This window comes from Pezoporus wallicus, unplaced genomic scaffold (genome assembly GCF_028554395.1).
Source record: "Pezoporus wallicus isolate ANWC-B61680 ecotype Strahan unplaced genomic scaffold, APGP_CSIRO_Pwel_v1 scaffold_6885, whole genome shotgun sequence".
Classification (NCBI taxonomy): Eukaryota; Metazoa; Chordata; class Aves; order Psittaciformes; family Psittacidae; genus Pezoporus; species Pezoporus wallicus.
The window spans coordinates 476041-495870 of NW_026638858.1; the positions used below are offsets into that span (position 1 = coordinate 476041).

General features: G+C 43.2%; 1 protein-coding gene across 5 annotated transcripts in view; it reads left to right on the plus strand.

The window, feature by feature from the left end:
• The window catches only part of OSBPL5 (oxysterol binding protein like 5), a 177017-nt gene that overhangs the window by 49330 nt on the left and 107857 nt on the right, over positions 1 to 19830 (plus strand). The gene's annotated exons all lie outside the window — the stretch shown is intronic.

Genomic DNA, 19830 nt, shown 5'->3' on the forward strand with positions numbered 1-19830 from the left:
GCCTCCCACTTTTATTTAAAAACTAATAAATCAGGCAGTCCTGCAAATATCAGATACTATCTCAATGTCACAGAAAAGTGAAGGAAAGAAGGCAGGGTAATACCATTTGAACCACTTTTTTATTTTCATTCAGATATTTTTAGCTAATGGTGATTTTTCCTTTGTGTGAGTTGGTGTGTTGTGTCAGTGCTAGAGGCTGCCAATGTAAATGGCTGTCCTGGGGAAAAGATGCCAATTGACACTGAATCTGTTCCAGTGACTGCTGGATAAAAAGATATTAAGGAAACATAAGGAATGCTTCAGCAGCTCTCCTTATTACTAGTAATAAAATCCAGATCAAAAATTGAAGCCCCAGTTAAATCACGGTCTAATTAGACTTTAAGTAGTCCAGAGCTTTATTTCCACAGTTCTCTTCCTGCTGTTTTAGACACCCCACTCAGGTAGGTACATGTGTTACTTCCTTCCTTTGGTGCAGTCCTTCCAAGGCAAAGTGGCTTAAGTACTTTCAATGAAAGCAATAAATTGTTTCCAACCTCTCCTTAGTTTGAAATGGACTTTTTTTTTTTTTTGATTCTATATATCCATTTAGGACCTGATCTAAATCCTACTGAAACAATTGGGTGGGTGGAAGCACAAAGCAAATGATGGGAACAGTAAATTAAGCCCATGGTTGAATATGTAAAGGAATTATCTTTGTACACATTTGGGCTTATATTGTGGTCTTGTTTTCTCTGAGCTCTGCATGTTTCATGGACTGAATGTGACCTGTAGAATGTCAGGGGCCTGCTATGTTCATAGGAGCAAGCAGGATATGCCCTTTACTAGGTGTTTGATTCTTTCCAGTATGCAAGACAGCAGCTGCTCTACAAGTGTAAAATGTGTGTAAAATCAAGGCCCAGAACCTTCCCCTGTTTCCCCCAGAGCATGCAGAACTTGAGTACCTTGTCCTGAAAAGGTTTCCCTCCATGAAATTCTACTTTCACACAGGGAGCTCACTGGGGTATGTATTTACCACTCCCCCTTCTTGGGGCAAGGAAAGCTGGGAGCAGTGATACAATGTCTTTGTTCAAAAGGAAATAGCACTAGAAACACACACACACACACAAAAATCCTGTTCCTTGCAGGATAAATGAAGGCAGCCTTAGGTTTGCTGTAATTCATATGCTTTCCTTTCTTGGTACTGTTGCTGAGAAAGATAACAACGTGCCTGCTAACTGTCCAGAGATCTGCTGTCCCAAACCAAATAATTGCAGCATATGGCAAGCAGAGAAAGCACGAAGGTGTTTGATGGGTAAGCATTTCTCCCCAAGCAGAGGGGAATATTTGTGAGAAGCTAGTAACGTATTGTAGTTGAAATGGCCCAATCACTGTATCAGATTCCTAATCAAGTTGCCCAGGAGAGACTTGAACAGCTGGTGTAGGAACAGAAATCACTACCAGTACATTATTGGGCACCTAAATGAGTGTGGGCCCTGATCAGGCCCACAAAATGTTACCATTTTGTATTTCGTGAACAAAGTCAGGGAAGATTTCATTGTGTGGTTACTAGCATTTACCCCAGCTTCTTCTCTTCCTCTTACAGCTGCCTCGGTTCATCTGAAACAAGATGCTTGGCATGTTTTGCTATTGTTGAGATTTGATATTGAAGTAGTATCCTGAAATTCTTATCCTTGATCACAGCAAGATGCTGCTCAAGCAGTTGTCAGAGAGCTGATGGTGGAGGACAGTAATAAGGTGAATGGAGAGAACTGAAACATTGATGTGGATGAGTGTGGCTGCTGAAGAGCTCTCCAGAAGTGAGAGAAGTTAAAGCTAGCTGTGAGGGTGGAGACAGGCTCCTGTACTGTAATTATGAAGGGTGATGTTAGAATTGCTGCTGCTTGCTTCAGAGGTGTGCTTGAAATTAAGGTGCTTTACAGTGGCAGCATTTAACTTATTTCTGTCATCTGCTTTCCTTTTAATTGATCTGCACAGGGGTTTACCAGGGGAGGCTTCCCGAGCTGTGTAAATCCCTTGAAAAGATGTGGGCACTGATTTCTGATCTCTCCTGGATGTGACTTGATGTTTCCTGCTAAGCCAGGGTAGTTGGGCTCTTCTGCACACCTGGTTGTGCAAGTCGGCTGTATCCCATGTATAAAATCCAATGACTGGTTGAGCTGACCAAGGAAAAGCTGGTCCACCTCCTTTCTGCCATGTAAACCAAGGAACATCCCTGGAGGCCCTACGTTTGCTAGATTTAAGGTAGGAGGAGGGGAAGCCTGTGTTTGTGCAGTTTAGGTGGGGCATTGAACTGCAGCCCTTTGAAAATGCTGGTAGGAAAGTAAGTAGAACTGCCCAATTTCAGAGCTTGTTGACATTGTTCTAGCACTTTTCCAAATGCAGAGACGGAGTCAAGGCTGGAGAGGCAGATGATGTATGATTAGGTGTTCAAAGTTAAAGTTCTGATATGCAGGTATAGTCAGAATAGCTGGGACTGTGTTTCTCAAAGTACTTTGCTCACATTTCTTTTAGGGATAATATTAAATATCCAGGAACATATTGTTAGTCTCAGAAAACCCAACATTGTTAGAAATGGTGAAGATCAGTTTAAAATTACAAACGTGAAGGAAGGAGAAAGAGGGGAGGTTAAGGAGCCACCTTTACAGTTAAATTCAAAAACGTCTAGCTTATGCTCCACCACACACTTCCAGCCTTTTCTCTCCAGCCAGGAAAGGTGTGGGACTGAGGCTGGGGTGGGGTTGGGTTGGTTGGTTGGGGTTTGGGGATTTTGTCAGGTTTTACTAAAAAGCAATTTTTATTTTTTTTTTTTCCCTGAAGCAGTCCCCTGAGGCTTAAAAGGAAAACAAAAAAAAATGTGTGAAATTGATTACAAAACACAAAATCATAGCAGCCCTGGTTAAAACACAAAATAGGGTCAACATCTCTTTAGTATCCTCTTTTACACCCCCAAAACTGTTCAATTCATGAATAGTAGCTATAGTGCTAGAGGAATCCATTTGCTCAATAGGCGAACAAAATACGTTTGACTTAACTTTGAAATAATACTGTGGATGGGTCATAGGCCTCCATTGGCATGTAAACTGTGTGGATACATGCGGATGAGAGCATGGATCTAGGTTTGTTGATAGGAAGTGGTCAGTGCAGGTACATGCGCTTGTAGTCTGGAAGCGAGGTAGTGGTGGTCCTCTTGGACTGCTGCATCTCTGTCCTCAGGAGGCAGACTGTGTATGTAGCAGTGTGCATGTCTGTCTGGTGCTTGCAGCAGAGTGCTTGCAGGTGTCTTATACAGCACTGTGCAGTGCTTTCCTTCACTTAATATAATTGCAGACTTTATTCAGGATAACATTCTTGCCAATTGATGTGGTGGTGACAATTATAGTCACTGTTACACATTACGTACTCACTATTGTACATTATGTACTCATTGCAGGAAGAAGGGAAAATAGGTGAGGAAATGCTGGCTTTGAAGAAAAGGGGTGGTTGTGCCAATTATCTTGGGTGTGTTGTTCAGTGATCGTTAACCCATGTGAGTGAAAGCAAGTCTTCTGTGATGCTGTGCCAAGGTCAGGAATTTGAGCTGTACTTGGAGAGTGAAAGTTACAGTCTTGCAGGTTAAAGCTTCTTAGAAGAAAAAAATCTTTATTACATAAATTGAAGCAGAGCTTTTTGAACTCTGCCATCCATACAATCTCCCTTTTACACCCAGAAAAGTGCTATGGCAGAGTAGAGCTAAGACCACCTCATATGAAGCATTCAGCAATGCAGGGGTGTAGCACAGTGGGTTTGTGAAACTTGTCTTAATGTGGGAATGCCCACGTGCGTGCCTACACACACAAGCTGCCAGAGGAGATCAAGCAGTGTGTGTACTTGATTTTGTGGGAGAGCAACTACTGCAAAAATACATTATCCTTTTCCATATGTGGTGAAACAATGCTGTACTGATTTGTACCACCTGCAGCTCCTACTCATTTACCTGGTGAAAAATAGTCAAGTTCAGAAAGGTGACTGACATTATTTTGTCCATGTTTCCTCATATTGTAAACAGGATTGATAGCGCTTGATATGCTGTAGGTTGAGCTACATTTGCAGTACAGCTCTCCTAGTAGCTGGTAATTTGGGGTATCTGATTCATCCATGTGAGTTGCTGTATTGTGCACAACAAGGTCATTTTCCTCTCTGTCTCTGCCTTCTGTCTAACCAGACACCATCTTGTATACATTTCGTTCAATATCTGTGAAGTCCTTTTCAGTTCACTTCATATTTGGATTATATGTGGCTCCCCATGTCCCTGCCCTGTTACTGGCAGATACATTATCATAGAATCATAGAATGGTTTGTGTTGGAAGATACCTTAAAAAATCATCTGGTTCCAACAGATGTACGTAGCTTTTTTTCTTTATTCTATTTTCATGCAGAGATTGGAATGTGTTCACTTGCCTGTACAGGTCCTGTATGTAAGGTCCTGGATATGACTTCATTAAGCACTTGCATTGGTGTGCTTGAATGAATGAGATCTCAGTCTTTAAAATGCTGTCATATAGTTTACACTTGCCAGTCATGGAGAGTGTGCATATAGAAAGGAATTGGTGGCCTTTAAAGTTACCCCCGAGCATTAAGGGCTTGTTCATTGCAAGAACAACCTGGATACTTTGGTCATTCAAATACGAAGTGTTGCTGGCCCTCTGCATCATCTTCTAGTACTTCTACTGCAGTGTGAAAGCAGACACTGAGGCCCTGAATTCCTTTGCAGGACAGGATTGTTGTGTTCCAGGCATCGCTGCTGACAGGTGTCTCCCCCAGCCCCAGGGTCACCCACCCTTCACAGTGTGGGTGCTCTGGCTGCCAGACTCTCCTCTGCTCTTTCCTGCATGCCGCGCTGCAACCTGATAGATTATTCCATCCAAGTTAATTTCCTGTGGGAAATGGCCCCCAGCAGCTTCTTTCCTTACGGCTGATCCATCCAGGGGAAGTCACAACCACTTGGCAGCTTTCTAATCTACATGTAAGTAATGTTTGTCTTTCAGTCTTAGGCTTTTTTTTTTTTTTTATCGTTGTTGTTACGGCATGTTCAGGATGATACCCCCTTCTGTCACTGAGGTGCTGTAAGCTTAATATGTACCAAATGCAGTGGGAAACCTGAAGGGCTGTATTTGGTCAGGGGTAAAATGCTGTTGTTTAACAGTAGGCTTTTTGAACTGGAAATACCCCAGTGCTCATACTTAATTGAAACCAGGTTTTTCCAGAGTTTCTCACTTGCACAAGGATCTGCTAGTGCTGGAGAGCTGCAAGTACAGACACACCCTGTAACTGCATAAATGTAGAATGAATCTAAGGGGGGCAAAGTCAGTACAAAACTTTTGGAAGGTGGGGTTGTTGTTAAGGTTTTGAGGCTTAGGGCTTTTTTTAACTTCTTGTGAACAGAGAAGCTCCCACTGCTCTGAGAAATCTGTGTGAGTATCCTGAGAGGGGGTGAGCCTGGGTGCTTCTGAGGATGAGGCTTGGGGCTCCTTGTGCTGCTACTGAACACTCACACCATGATAAGCACCAGTGCCGGGTGGCATGCGCCAAAACCAGCTGGGCAGAAAGGGCAACATAAATCAGATAACGCAGGTTCTTGAACAGATTGTGCTCTATGCTAAATCAGAACATAAATGTCAAATTCCTTTTAAATACCAGGCAGTGCACAGTGCATTGAGCTAGCATAGCTGCTGTGGTCTGCTGGGTGGGAGAGTGGAGTCAAGCTGTTCCCCCACAAGCTAGAACTATGGTGGTTGTACTTCTCAAAAGCATTTTGTCCTGGCCTGAGGCAGTGGGTTACTCCTTTCTTAGCATGGTGAAGAATGCATCTGGTCAGCACGGGGGGGAAATCCTGGAATGGTCCAGAAGTGCCAAGCATGCTAACACAATACCAGCATTGGAAAATCAATGAGAATAGCTTTGGAGCACTGTAATGTGGGCTGCAAATTGCAAGGCTGACTCCTTAGAGAGACCACAGATCCATCACTTTGAAATATCAGGCCTTTGTCGCCCAAAACAGGCTTTTGTCTTTTCTTTTTTTTTTTTTCCCCATGTGTAATACATGGAATATTTTTTTTTTTTTTTTTTTTTCTTTGTGTCATGCAGTGTAACTGGAAGAGTCTGGGCAGTTCACAGAGAAGCTCAGCCAGGAGGAAAGGCTCCTTCCTAGCTGCTTGCTGACCGAAGACACACATGCACAGTTGCACTGTGCTTGAGTCAGGCAACTGAGAGGCAGCTCTTGGGACTTCTGGTAGAGTGTTACGATGCTCTCCCCTCTCTGCCCACTGCAATGCTGTGTTTGTAGGGTCTAGGAGGGCTACTACTGAGCAGTTACCTCTGAAGCCAAGAGCCTAAATTTTCCTTTTTAGTGGCTTTAGTCACGGCCCAGGCTTTCGCAATTGTATTTTCAGTGGCTGGCTTGTGAGAGTGAGCTCTTTCCCTCCAGTTTACATGCACGAATCAGGCATGTACAGATACAGTGTGGAAAATATGGTATGCAGTGTTAGCAAGCAGAAGCTGTGATCTCCCTTGACCTCAGCTGGGGTGATTTTTCTGAGTCTTAATTAGATGAGGTACTGTCCATGTGTGAGTTACACATGAAAAGAAAGGAAAGAAAAACAAAGTCTGTTTTTACACACACGCTTGTACCACCAGAATTATAGTATGTGCCAATGTGTAGTACATACTTAAGGTCTCATCTGGTTTCAAGGTTGAGGGCTGAGCTATGGGTGGTGCAGTGGGAAGGGATTTAGGGTGTTTCTCATAGCCTTTCTATTCAGACAAGGATTGTGTTTAGCAGATACAGTCTCCACTTGTGGAGTAATCTCCACTTCCTGTGCTCTCCTCCATGTTGTGGAGCAGTCCTGCAGTATGCAAACTGGGTTACCTTCAAATGAAACTAAGTTGTGCTTATGACAACTAGAGGAGATATTACAGAGAAGAACCTGTCCTGTAACTTGATTCCTTAATCTGGGTTCATCTTCAATCTTGGTAATTACAGTTCATGAGTTTGGATCTTCATGTTTGCAAAAGACATCAGCGCATCATCAATCTTTGAGAAATGTTGAAGTCACTGGCTCATGTGCTGTGTGGGAGCCTGGAGGAGACAGCTTATCTGACGGCCTTTCACAAGAGTGTTGGCAGATTAATAGGCTTGAAGTATTGTGGGTTATCACATTGCTCCCAAGTTTGGCTCCAGCAGAGTGGGATATATTTTTATTGTGGTCATTGATGTTGTTGAGTTCTGACCAACAAATGTCAGAGCTCCGTTTTGTTCTCATAATTCTGCTATGCTCCAGGGTGAACTGCCAGGCTTTTAACCTTCTCAAAACTGGAATTCAGTATTTGTGCTTTTTCTTGTAGCAAACACCTGAACTTAGAGGAGAGAGTGCTCTTGTGCTGTTTCAGTGTATCACAAGTATCACAGAAGCAGCATAGGATACTGAAAATTACCTTGGCAGCTAAGTACCCAAAAAGCAGACTCTCATTTGTAAATTAAATTAGGTATGCTTCTTTCCTTTTAGACCTGGAATCTTTCCTATATCAATTAATTTCAGGTAAGAAAGGGTGGGTTAATGAGGGGTTAGGTTTTTTGGGTTTGTTCTTGTCTCACCATTCTTCTACTCTCTTAGGTTAGCTTCATGTGTACCAGCTGCTTCCGTGGAAGGACGTGTACAAACCTAACCACCTGCAACCTCTACTTTTTTTTTCCCCCCCCTCTTTATGAAGAGGCTGGGCACGAACACTGTGTTACCCTCTGAGTGAGTGGCAGAGCGAAGTGGATGTGCCACTGTTAATGGCAGGCTAGCCAGCACTGAGGGGCACAGAAGAATAACTTTTTCTGAGCAAGCTTGCAATGCCCTTATCAGAAATGTCATGTGAGTTCCCTTTTCCTATGAGAGCATCCCTTTCCAGTAAGTTGAAGGAGACCCAGCTGCTCTTGTTTCCAGGATAAGACGTGTGAAGGAAAGAGTGTACTTCTGGAGGATACTTATTAAATAAGCAAAAGCCCCACATGAAAGAAATAAATGCCTTAGCATTTATACCTTGTTTTCTGCTTGGCCTTGGACAGGGAATTGTTTGCCACGTGAACCATTTGATCATACCTTTCTAAAACTTGGAAGTTTTAAAGATATAACCATGTCATTGAGTCAGCTCTGAAGATTACTCCTAAAACCTTTAGTGAACTCTGAAGGAGAGCAAGAGCTTAGTGACTCAGCATCTTATCACACCACTGTCTTTTGCACGACGCCCTTTGCAAGCACTTCTGTTTATTGGTTCTTAGGCTGTTGCCATTTCTGGTTACACAGAAGCTGTGCAGTCAGACTTCCAAGACATGGGGAAAGAAGTTGATGTCCTATATCTCACAGGACCTGTGAGATAAAGTCCTTTTGTTTGCTGTGAGGTGCATAGGTGTCAATGAAACAGTTCCATCTGACCTCAATCCCAAGATTGTCTTTTTGTGCTGCAGCTTTTTGCTGTTGAAGTCCTTATTGGTGTAAAATGTCAGATGGGCCACAAGCAGCTTGCAGCTGTCATCTGAAAAGGTTATGTACCACCAGCAGCTTGAATTTCCTTATTTTTGTAATGTTGAGCGAACCTGTTCTAAATTTCACTGAGACAACTAGGAACACTGACTGATAACCTCAGAGCATCCTCTAGCTGAATCTGCATGAGCACATTTACAATTAATAAAGGGGCAAGGCTTGTCATTGAACTCCTGAGGTGTAATAATGGAGCTCCTCTTCAGCACTCTTTGTATTATGCAAACATTGCAAGTATTATGTTGCTGTGAAGAAACACTCTAATACTTTTTTCTTTAATATGTACCTTTCTGTTCTTTTAAATAGTTTAAATTTATTTTTTATTATTATTTTGGCAGTAGCAAGTAGAAAGTTGTTTCTGCTGGGCTGGAACAGGCTGGTGTAGTCTGTGTTGTTGCTTGTTGTCTTATCCTTGCACAGGTCTCAGGAAAAGGTGCTGTAGACTTTGCTCCATGTGGCTAGATGCTTCTGTCCTCCGTTTGAACTAAGAAACAAAGCTATTTTCTGCAGTCTGACTGTTGCTACTAAGTCAGGCTCTGTTAGAAACCATTTTAAACATGGATCCCAAAGCTGTTTTCATGTCAAGTACAAATAGGTGCCAGAAAATAATACCTTTGTAGCTAAAGGTTAAAAGTGGTGTTGATTTTTCCCATCCTTGGTGCTAGGTTTGGGATATGAACATGGCCTGCATTCCAGGCAGACTTGCTTGGTAATAATGCTTTCACATGTTACTCGGGTGCCTGAATTGGCAGCAGGATTCTTGGAGATCTTGGCTTTCTCTTCAGAATTAAAATGTAGAAAATCAGAGTCTGAATTTTGCCAGGATATCTACTTACAAACAGCTCCCAAGGTAGGTGTGGGATGGGGCTCCTTTAGCTTTGTGAATTAACCCTCCTTTGTTCTGTATCTCTGGGACTTACTGGGAAGTAAAGCTACCGTAGAAAAACCCCTTTTGGTTTTTTGATGACAGGGGATTTTAAGCCTCTTCAGGATGATACTGGTAGTGCTGAGCAGAGATATGACAAGCAGCCTCTCCTAAGCTTTAGGGATTGAAGAGCTTGGGAAACAAAGTGCTGTTTTAGCAGATGTATGAGTTTAAACAAAATAAAATGAAGCTGTCAGCCCTTTCACCAGGCACACTGGTGACTGGAGGTCAGTATTGGGTCTGGACACTACCTCTAGAAGCCTGGGAATCCAGAGGTATGTCCTTCAGGTGACCCAGTCAGTTTCTGCTATGGTGGTAGGAGTTTATCAGTTAAGTACCAAGATGTATGCTGTGTGTCAACAGGAAACGGTCCCACATAAAGATGCATCATAAAAGTAGAATTTCCTCTCCCCTAAGGTCACAAAATATAAAGCTGACCTCCATGGAGCTCTGAGGGAAATAATTAATGGGGACCTTGGAAATATGAAAGCTGCACTGCTGAGCCTGCAGGCTATACGAGCTGGAAGGTCTGACATGACTACAGTTGCAAGCTATTAGAAAGCAAGAGATAGTTCTGCTGCCTTGGCATCTCCTCTGTCATCTCTTCCCTCCTTTGCAGCTCAATCTATTCTCAACATGGATCCAAAATACAGACACAAGCTGGCAAATTTTTGAGTGAACATTGTTCTTGTCTGCATCAGGTCTGTTAAATGAGATGTGCTTCAAGAAGCAGAAATGTTTAAATGCATGTAGTAGTGACTTAGCTTCTTGGTTTCTTTCCCCCCTCTGTTCTCAGAAATAGGCAGCGAGTGGTTGGATCATGGTGTTGCTATGGTGAGTCTTAAGATACACCTTTGATCATAGTTGATAGGTGCCAGCCCGCATATTAATTCCAAGCTGTCCATATAGTTCCAGACCAAAATACCTTTCTTGCTACTCTTGATTTTGCTGAACACTTAGCCTGCCAGCTCTCAGACTACTGTGCCTTTTGGTGCTGCTCTGAGAAATTGGATCGGGTTTGGTATTTCCTTATTGGAGGAGCAGCTGGTGAAATTAAAGCTGAATTTCTCTGCATTTGTAAGAGTAGTAGTCAAGTCACTGTCTTCCTTAGGAGCTGACTTTGCAGCCGTTTAAGACTGGGTATAAACAGTACATTAAAGGGAGGTAGGAGCAGAAAGGCTCTGTGCAGAGAAACAAGAGGTAGCAAAAGTGTAGACTTAATGATTTATATTGCTTATACCCTTGTCTATTGATTTTTCAGTTGTCTTGTTGCACCATTCACTCATACTCAAGTGCATGTATTTGCACAATCAATTTCCCTGAAATTGGGGGCCCTCTTACGTGAACAAGTGTCTCCTGATTGTGTGTAAATTGCACAGTCAAGCCCTGGCATTTGTGTTGATTTATTCTATAGTAATGGGGAATGTGATACACTGCTCAGTATTGACTCCCCTAGCCAATTCTGCTGCAGAATTAATTGGAAGGAAAAATCCTGTTTGTTTGTTTTTTTTTTTTCCTTTGGTAGTAGCTGCAGGACAAGCCCCTGCAGTGCATGCTGATTAGTGTCACACTGTGATGTATGCTTGATGTGGAAATGTAAGGAAGAAAGTGAAGGCTTTGGGGGTGTGTGTGTGTGTGTGTGTGTGTGTGTGTGATAGAATCATAGAATACCACACTGGAAGGGACCTCAAGGATCATCTGGTCCAACCTTTCTAGGCAAAGCATGACCTAAACTACATGTCCCAGCACCCTGTCCAGTCAAACCTTAAAAGTATCCAATGTTGGGGGATCCACCACCCCCCTGAGGAGATTATTCCAATGGCTGATTGTTCTCATCGTGAAAAATTTTCCTCCTGTGTCCAGTCAGAATCCCCCCAGGAGTAACTTGTGCCCATCACCCCTCATCTTTTAACTTGTGCCCATCACCCCTCATCTTTTAACTTGTGCCCATCACCCCTCATCTTTTAACTTGTGCCCATCACCCCTCATCTTTTCTATGTGATCCTTTGTAAAAAGTGAGTCTGTCTTTTCTGTAGCCACTACTGGATGATGATGATAAGATTTCCCTTGAGCCTTCTTTCTCCAAGCTGAATAAACCCAGATTTCCCAACTGGTCCTCATGTGGCAGGCTTCCCAGTCCTTGGATCATTTTTGTGGCCCTTCTCTGGACCCTTTCCAGCCTGCACACATCCCCTTTTTTTTTTTTTTTTTAATAGCAGGAACTAAAATGGAATACAGCATTCCAGGCATAGTTTGGCAAGCACTGGGTAGAGTAAGACAATTACTTCACCTCTGCAGGTGATACCCTTGTTGATGTAACCCAGCATCCTGTTGGATGCTCCCCAGCCAAGTAGATCCTGGCCTGTGCTGCATTATTGGACTGTGCTTACCTGGGTGGAAGTCCTTACACTCGTCCTTGTGGAACTTGGTAAGATTCTTGCTAGTCCATTCTTCCAGCCTATCCAGGTCATCCTGCAGGGTGGGTCCCCCTTCCAAAGCATCCACTTCACCACTCAGGTTGGTATCATTGGCAACCTTCATCATGATACATCTGATATTATCATCCAGACCACTTATGAAGACATTGAACAGCGTCAGGCCCAATATTGATCCCTTGGTGACTTTACTACTTGCAGGTCACCAGGTGGAGAAGGAGCTATTCACTACCGCCTTCTGGGTGCAGCCTGTGAGCCTGTTCCCTACCCACAGCACTGACTGCTCACCAAGACCATGTGTCAGTTCCTGTAGGTGGCTGTAGGAAACAGTATCAAAAGCCTTGGAGAAATCCACATAGGTAATAGCAGGAATTTAAAAGTGTTCCTCATTAGGCTGTAGGAATATGTCTTTTTGTACCCTGAGAGCCTGAGACCACAGCGGGACTGGTTTCCAAGAAACCATGTTTCCAGATAAACAAGCACTTCCTTGTAAGGTACTTAGAAAAAGCATTTGTTAACTTCTCTGCAGAAGCGAAGTGGTGAGGTTGCCTGGCTTAAGATCACCCTGTTCATGGATGAAGCATCTTAGTAAAGAGAGTCGCTTGAGTAGCTTTAGTTTGGTACTTTGAGTTCTGTCCTTAATGAACATTGAAAGGGCTCTTTCTGCTCATGGACTATCAGGATTGTTACCAGAGGGTTTTGCTGAGATAGCTGGCTCCAGGTAGCCTCCTGTAGAGTTGGCTATTTAATGTGAACTTCTGGGTATGTGAAATGAGACACTGAGATTCCTTCCCTGAAAATCAGAAATTCAGAACTCCTACTACAGATGGAGACAAGGTCAGATGGTTTTGTTTCAACAAGCACAATAAAGTTTATAAAATTATTAAGCTAGAAATGTGTCTGGAGTGGCAACTTGTCCTGTCTGCCTTGTTTATGTTCACCAAAGAGGAGTCCATAGCTCTAAAGGCCTGCTAAGCCACTCATGTCTTACTGAATTGAAAGTAAAAGGCCAGCAGAAGTCAAGGGGGCTTGGCTACCACCCAGTTCTAGGCAAATATGTGAAAGTTACTAATGCACTTTATAACTTGCCTGTATTACTTGAAAATGCTGCAGGAATGACTAGGTTCAGAAGTAAATATGGGAGCAAGTGCTGTAATTCAGAAACACTGTGAAAAATCGGCATTTTTCTTATTGCTGTTTGAGGGAAGTGTGGCCTGCTGATTTAGTGATGCTGCTCTGCAGCAAGGCTGGCTGGGTGGTGGTTTTCTGGCCTTCAGCTTCGCTTATTCTGCTATAGTTAAATGCCTCCTACCTATGAAAATATTTTGCTGTCCTGTGTGATTTTTATACAGTAAACTGAAGAGCCAAGTGACAAGGAATGTGGTGCTTGGGGATTTTTTTCTGTGATTTATGCTCTGGTTTATCTCGGAGGCAGCCACGAACCCGAGAGAACAGTCTGAATATCTGTGTGAGCAGCATTCAGATACCTGTCTACCATGGCTTGCTGGGCTGGAGGGTTTAATCAGCTATTAGAAGATGATACTGAGAAATACGATTTACAGAAAGACTCTGTTCAGAGAGTTTTGAGTCTTTTGTCAGTTCTAATGGAATATTCGAGAGGAAGCTTGTAATTTCAGTCTAATCATTTTGGTTTTATTTTTCATTTTTGTGTGTTTGTTTTTCTGCCAAGCAATTGCCTGCTGCAACCTTTTGCTAAGATGTCTTTATCTAGACTTCATAGAATCATAGAATAGAATAGTTAGGGTTGGAAAGGACTTTAAGATCATGTAGTTCCTGTTTGAATATTGCTATTTACTTGTATGGTAATACCTAGAGCTTCTGATCTGGGATCAAAGTTCCATTGTGCTAAATATTGCACAGACCTGTTTTATTAAAGACCTAGTATTCACTCTTCTAGGAATGTATGGGCTTACCTTATGATACCAAGAAGGGACAGAACATGTGATACGATAAGCAACAGTCAATACATACCACGTCTTGTTCTGAAATGTCAAAGGCTTGTGTTTCCAAAACCCAATAAATATAATGGCTAGAAAGCTTTGTTTTCCCCAGCCAAACAGCAGTTGTCAAAGTGTTTCCATTTTTGTTGTCTCTAAAATATTTGCAGTGTCTTTTTTTCAGTACAGAATGGTTTCTGCTACTGTTTGCAGGACTACAGCCGAATTCAGCAATCAGTGGGCACTAAAAGATTTCTTTAATCAGAAATTAGGAAATCTTGGGTAAGAAGTTTGTGTGACAAACTTCAGTCAAGTGTATTCTCTTTTGAATTAAAACCTGGCCTGAGCTTCTGGTAAGTCTTTGCCTTGGTCTATATCCTGCAAGCTTCCACATCTTCTGACCACTTGTGCAAGCAGTTGGCATAGCTCATGTTACTTCTGCTTGGCATAAGTCTGCTACAGTGGTATTACAAGAGGCAGCATCACCTAAAGGTGATTAAAAATCCCTAAAGGGATTAAATGGCTGTAGTTCTTGGATAAATCTGAGTGTTTGTCATATGCTGAAAGGGACAGTAGCGTTAGCTGGGATGAAAACTGGATGCTCAGTGTGCAGCCCTAAAAAGAAAGACTGCAGAGTCACTGCAAACACAATGTTAAAGATGATCTGACATTGTGAACAAGGCAAACTACATGCTGGGCTGCACTAAGAGGATCATTGCCAGCAGACTGAAGGAGATTAATATTTTCTTCTACCCTTTGATGCCCTCCCACTTCAGGGGGGTTGTGGAGAAGCTGAGGCGCCCAAACCTGCTGTCCACACTCTGTGTGTGAGGAAAACAGCAGCAGTGATTTTTGAGACACTTTCAGAGTACCACAAAGTGAAAGCTGAATATGTCCCAGCAAGCTCAAATTCTGGCCATTTCCCCTCCTGTGGGAATGGAGGCTTTAAATGTTATCTTCCTCATCTTGAATGCCTTCTCAGCAAGCCTGACTGTACCAGTGAGATTTGTCCACCAAAGACTTGTGATGTCCTTGGAAAATGTCAGCTTTTGCATAATCCACTTCAATAGGAGTGTGCTCAAAACTTGTGGGGTCAAGTTTGGTTTGGTTTTTGGCTTTTTTGGGGGGTGGGTTTTTTTTTGTTTGTTTGTTTGTGTTTTGGTTTTTTTTCTTCTTTTTGGAACATTAGTATTTCTCCTGCCAGCAAGGAGGCAAACATCTTTTCTACCTTGGAACTGTGCAGCCTGCACTTCTGTTTTTCTGCTGGCTCCCACATTTGGCTTTCTGTTGCTGGTGAGCTTAATTTCAGAGATGTGCCAGGTTTAGCAAACAGATAGACATTTAGGTCTTTGCACCTTTAAACAGAACAGAAGGTCTACAGAAGACATTTTTTAGGGTAGTTATTCAAAGTAGCTAATAATAAGAGGTTTACCAGCTGCACATGAGACTGCACGACATCCCTAGACCCAGTTGTGCTGTGCGCTTGGCTTTCCTTCTCTTATGCTTTCATTACTTTCTATGGTGCTGGCCCCAGGTGACAGTGGTCCCAGGGAAAAGTTGGGAGCAGAAGCCTCCAGCCAGGCTTGATCTGGGACTAGACTTAATTTTACTTCTCAAGGCTGTGGGTCACTTCATCCCATCTGGGCATGTTTTGTTGCTTAACTTATGTTCTGGTCTTCTGATGTGTCTCCTCTGTTCTTCATATTCCTAGGGAAACGCTGGTTTGGTTTTATTCCAGCCTGGCAATGAAAGATGCTTCCTAAACAGTAGGTGGCATAAAAGGATGGAGCACAGATAATTTCCCTAATGCAAACTGCATTACTGTATACCTTTGTAAGGACTGTAGCCAGGAGGGCAATATTACATAGCTTTTAGACTGCTTTCAGTTGCAGAATGATTGATAGTAGGAGCTGGGGCATTTTAAGAATTGGGGATCTACTTCTGGCTTGTTTGGATAGAGTTCAGAAGCAAGAAGGAAGGGACTGAAAATTAACATGTTGTTGTGAAGTTTAATATGGCATCTAACTGCAAGGCAAAGGTGATCTTGGGTGTTGATTATTTAATTTTAAAATTGGCTGGCAGTTAGTTACTTATTACTTGAAGTCCTTTATGGCTTCAGATTTAAAATCTAAACTCTAAGGGAATCCACAGCTCTCCACAGCTGACTAGAAATACATTTTAAAAGGTAGTTTGCAAGCTTGCAGTTATGTTCTGTGGTAATACAGCAATGGTAAATGTATAACTCCAGGAGTCTACTTGGAGGTGTGTCTGGTTACTGCACTTCTGTCATGTTAGATTTTTTTTTTTAAGTAGCTAATATTTGAGTAAGTGAAAGCTGAGCAAAGGTATTGCATCATCATTGGTTGGTTTATTTAATACTCAAGCCTCCTTTACTTTTTTTGAATGAAGGGACTTGAACCTGACAGCCTGCAGGGTTGTGTAAGGGCTGTGCCAGGTGAGTAGTGCCCTGTGCCGCAGCTGCCAACTGCATGCTGCACACACCTTCCTCCTTCCAAATTACTCCTCTGGCTCTGGAAATGCCTACATTTGAACCTGGTCCAGATCTTGTGACAGTCCTTTATATGGCTTCTTGAACGTACATTTTTAGCCAAAAAAAATTATGAAATAAGCTTTGAATCTTGCCTCATATACTTCAGGTCTGTAGGAGGAAGATGGGTGAATTAAACTGCTATAAAATTAAATGCTTCCATAGGAGCAAGGTAGTCAAGATTTCAGGGTGCTCAAAAATGCTTAGTCAGGATTTGGGAGAATAGCCACCTGGACCATTATCTCCTATACCTTTGTTTCTTGTTTCTGTATTGTGATGTTCCTGCTTATGGCCTTAATATCAGTGAGTGGGACATGGAAAGGAGCTAAGGATGCTATTAGGACTCCTAGGTATTTCACTGCAGGGATAAATGGCAGAAATGACTCTGAATTGCCCTATATGAAGAATCTCACCCTTATGTTGATACCAGCTGCTCTGTGCTGCTTCTTCCTGTGCTGAAATGATTGCTGTTGAAGGCAAAGTTGTGAAAAGCAGCTGGAAGTGTGGCTGGTATGTCTTCACCAGCAACTGCTGTGCTTGAAGGGGGATTTGGGGTAGATCAGGTAAAGGAACAGAAGCACAGAGTCTCCTCCTAAAGTTCAGGCTCTTCAGAGACCATCTCTTCCCCCCTTCTACAGTCAAATACCTGATTTGCTGGTGTTTCTAACCTATTTATGGAATCATAGAAGAGTTAGGATTGGAAAGGACCTTAAGATCATATATTTCCAACCTGCCTGCCATGGGCAGGGACACCTCACACTAAACCATGTCACCCAAGGCTCCATCCAACCTGGACTTGAACACTGGCAGGGATGGAGCATTCACAACTTCCCTGGGCAACCCATTCCAGTGCCTCACCACCCTAACAAGAAAGAATTTCCTCCTTATATCCAATCTAAAATTCCCCTGTTTAAGTTTTAACCCGTTACCCTTGTCCTATCACTACAGTCCCTAATGAAGAGTCCCTCTCCAGCATCCTTATAGGCCCCCTTCAGATACTGGAAGGCTGCTATGAGGTCTCCACGCAGACTTCTCCAGGCTGAACAGCCCCAACTTTCTTAGCCTGTCTTCATACCGGAGGTGCTCCAGTCCCCTGATCATCCTCGTGCCCTTCTCTGGACTTGTTCCAACAGTTCCATGTCCTTTTTATGTTGAGGACACCAGGACTGCACACAATACTCCAGGTGAGGTCTCACAAGAGCAGAGTAAAGGGGCAGGATCATCTCCTTTGACCTGCTGGTCACACTCCTTTTGATGCAGCCCAGGATACAGTTGGCTTTCTGGGCTGTGAGCGCATGCTGCTGGCCCATGTTCATTTTCTCATCGACCAACACCCCCAAGTCCTTCTCCGCAGGGCTGCTCTGAATCTTCTCTGCCCAACCTGTAGCTGTGCCTGGGATTGCTCCGACCCAGGTGTAGGACCTTGCACTTGGCATGGTTAAACCTCATGAGGTTGGCATCAGCCCACCTCACAAGTGTGTCAAGGTCCCTCTGGATGGCATTCCTTCCCTCCAGGGTATCAACCGAACCACACAGGTTGGTGTCATTGGCAAACTTGCTGAGGGCGCACTCAATCCCACTGTCCATGTCAGTGACAGACTTTGAAAACGACCGGTCCCAACACCAATCCATGAGGGACACCACTCATTACTGATCTCCAGCCAGACATTGAGCCATTGACCACAACTCTTTGTGTGTGGCCAGCCAGCCAGTTCTTTATCCACTGAGTGCTCCATCCATCAAATTGATGTCTCTCCAATTTAGAGACAAGGATGTCGTATGGGACAGTGTCGAACGCTTTACACAAGTCCAGGTAGATGACATCAACTGCTCTACCCCTGTCCATCAGTTCTGTAGCCCCATCATAGGCAGCCACCAAATTGGTCAGGCAGGATTTCCCCTTAGTAAAGCCATGCTGGCTGTCACCAAACACCTTGTTGTTTTTCATGTGCCTTAGCATGCCTTCCAGGAGAACCTGCTCCAAGATTTTGCCAGGCACAGAGGTGAGACTGACTGGTCTGTAATTCCCTGGCTCATCCATTTTCCCCTTCTTGAAAATGGGGGTTATATTTCCCTTTTTCCAGTCATCGGGAACTTCACCTGACTGCCATGATTTTTCAAATATGATGGCCAGTGGCTTAGCAACTTCATTCACCAGCTCCTTCAGGACTCACAGATGCTTTTCATCAGGTCCCATGGACCTGTGCACGTTCAGGTTTTTAAGATGGTCTCAAATCATATCCTCTCCTACAGTGTGCCCAAGGTCTTCATTCTCACAGTCCCTGCATCTGCCTTCCAAGACTTGGGTGGTGTGGTCAGAGCCTTTGCCAGTGAAGACCGAGGCAAAGAAGTCATTCAGACCCTCAGCTTTCTCCAAATCCTGTGTAGCCAGTTCTCCCGAGAGCTTCCAGAGGGGGCCTATGTTGTCCCTCATCTGTTTTTTATTTACTACGTACCTATAGAATCCCTTCCTGTTATCCTTAACATCCTTAGCCAAGTTTAATTCTAACTGGGCCTTAGCTTTCCTAATTTCCTAATTTAATTTTCCTAATTAGCTTTTCCTATTTGATAAGATGTCTGCCATTCGTTAAGCTAACAAACCAGTCCTGATTTTAATTTCTTGGGCTGGAATTTAATTTTTTACAAGGCAGCTTAATTTTGTGCATAGGAAGCTTACAGACACTTCTGTGATTGCCTTTCAGCAGGTTCAGGGGTAGTTACATTGCAATACTGTTATTACTAGCAGGGACACACTAATGCCTTCCTACTTAAACCTCTCTAGGAATCTCTTCATGGGGTGGCCTACTTCCAAGTTGCAAAGAGGAGCAAAAGCTCATTAGACAGCATAAATGGTGATAATTTCAGCAAATACTTCCTGTGTAAGGACATTGATGTTTTAAGTGTCTCAGCAAATTGGTAATAATTAGTAATTCTCTACCATTCTTCACAAAGGAACAGGACTTTGAAAGAGGCAGTTAAGTGCACCCACCTTCTGGACTGAGCTAACAGACTTTTCCTGTTGTCCTATAAGTTAACCATTAGACTTACAGGTCATGTTTACTGAGCTTTCTTCTTCCAAACCAGCAGGGGCCTGTAATGAAGCTGGAGAAATGTGACCGGCATTTATGGCAAGTGCCTACTGCAGCTTTCAGATTACACTGGACAAAACTGTGATTTCTCTTAGTGGCAGTGGGATAAAGCAGGAGATGAGCGATAGAGCTGCAACAGCTGTAGTTCCTGTTGTGCCGTTTGATTTTACGGGGCGACTGCAGAATGAACATCAGCTGGCTCCCTAATGCAACATATGGAAAGATTTCAGCTTGGGTGTCTGCATACATCCTGACTCTATTTGTAGATGTGAGGAAGAGATCTAAATTGAAGGTAAAAATGAATGCAGTGTTTT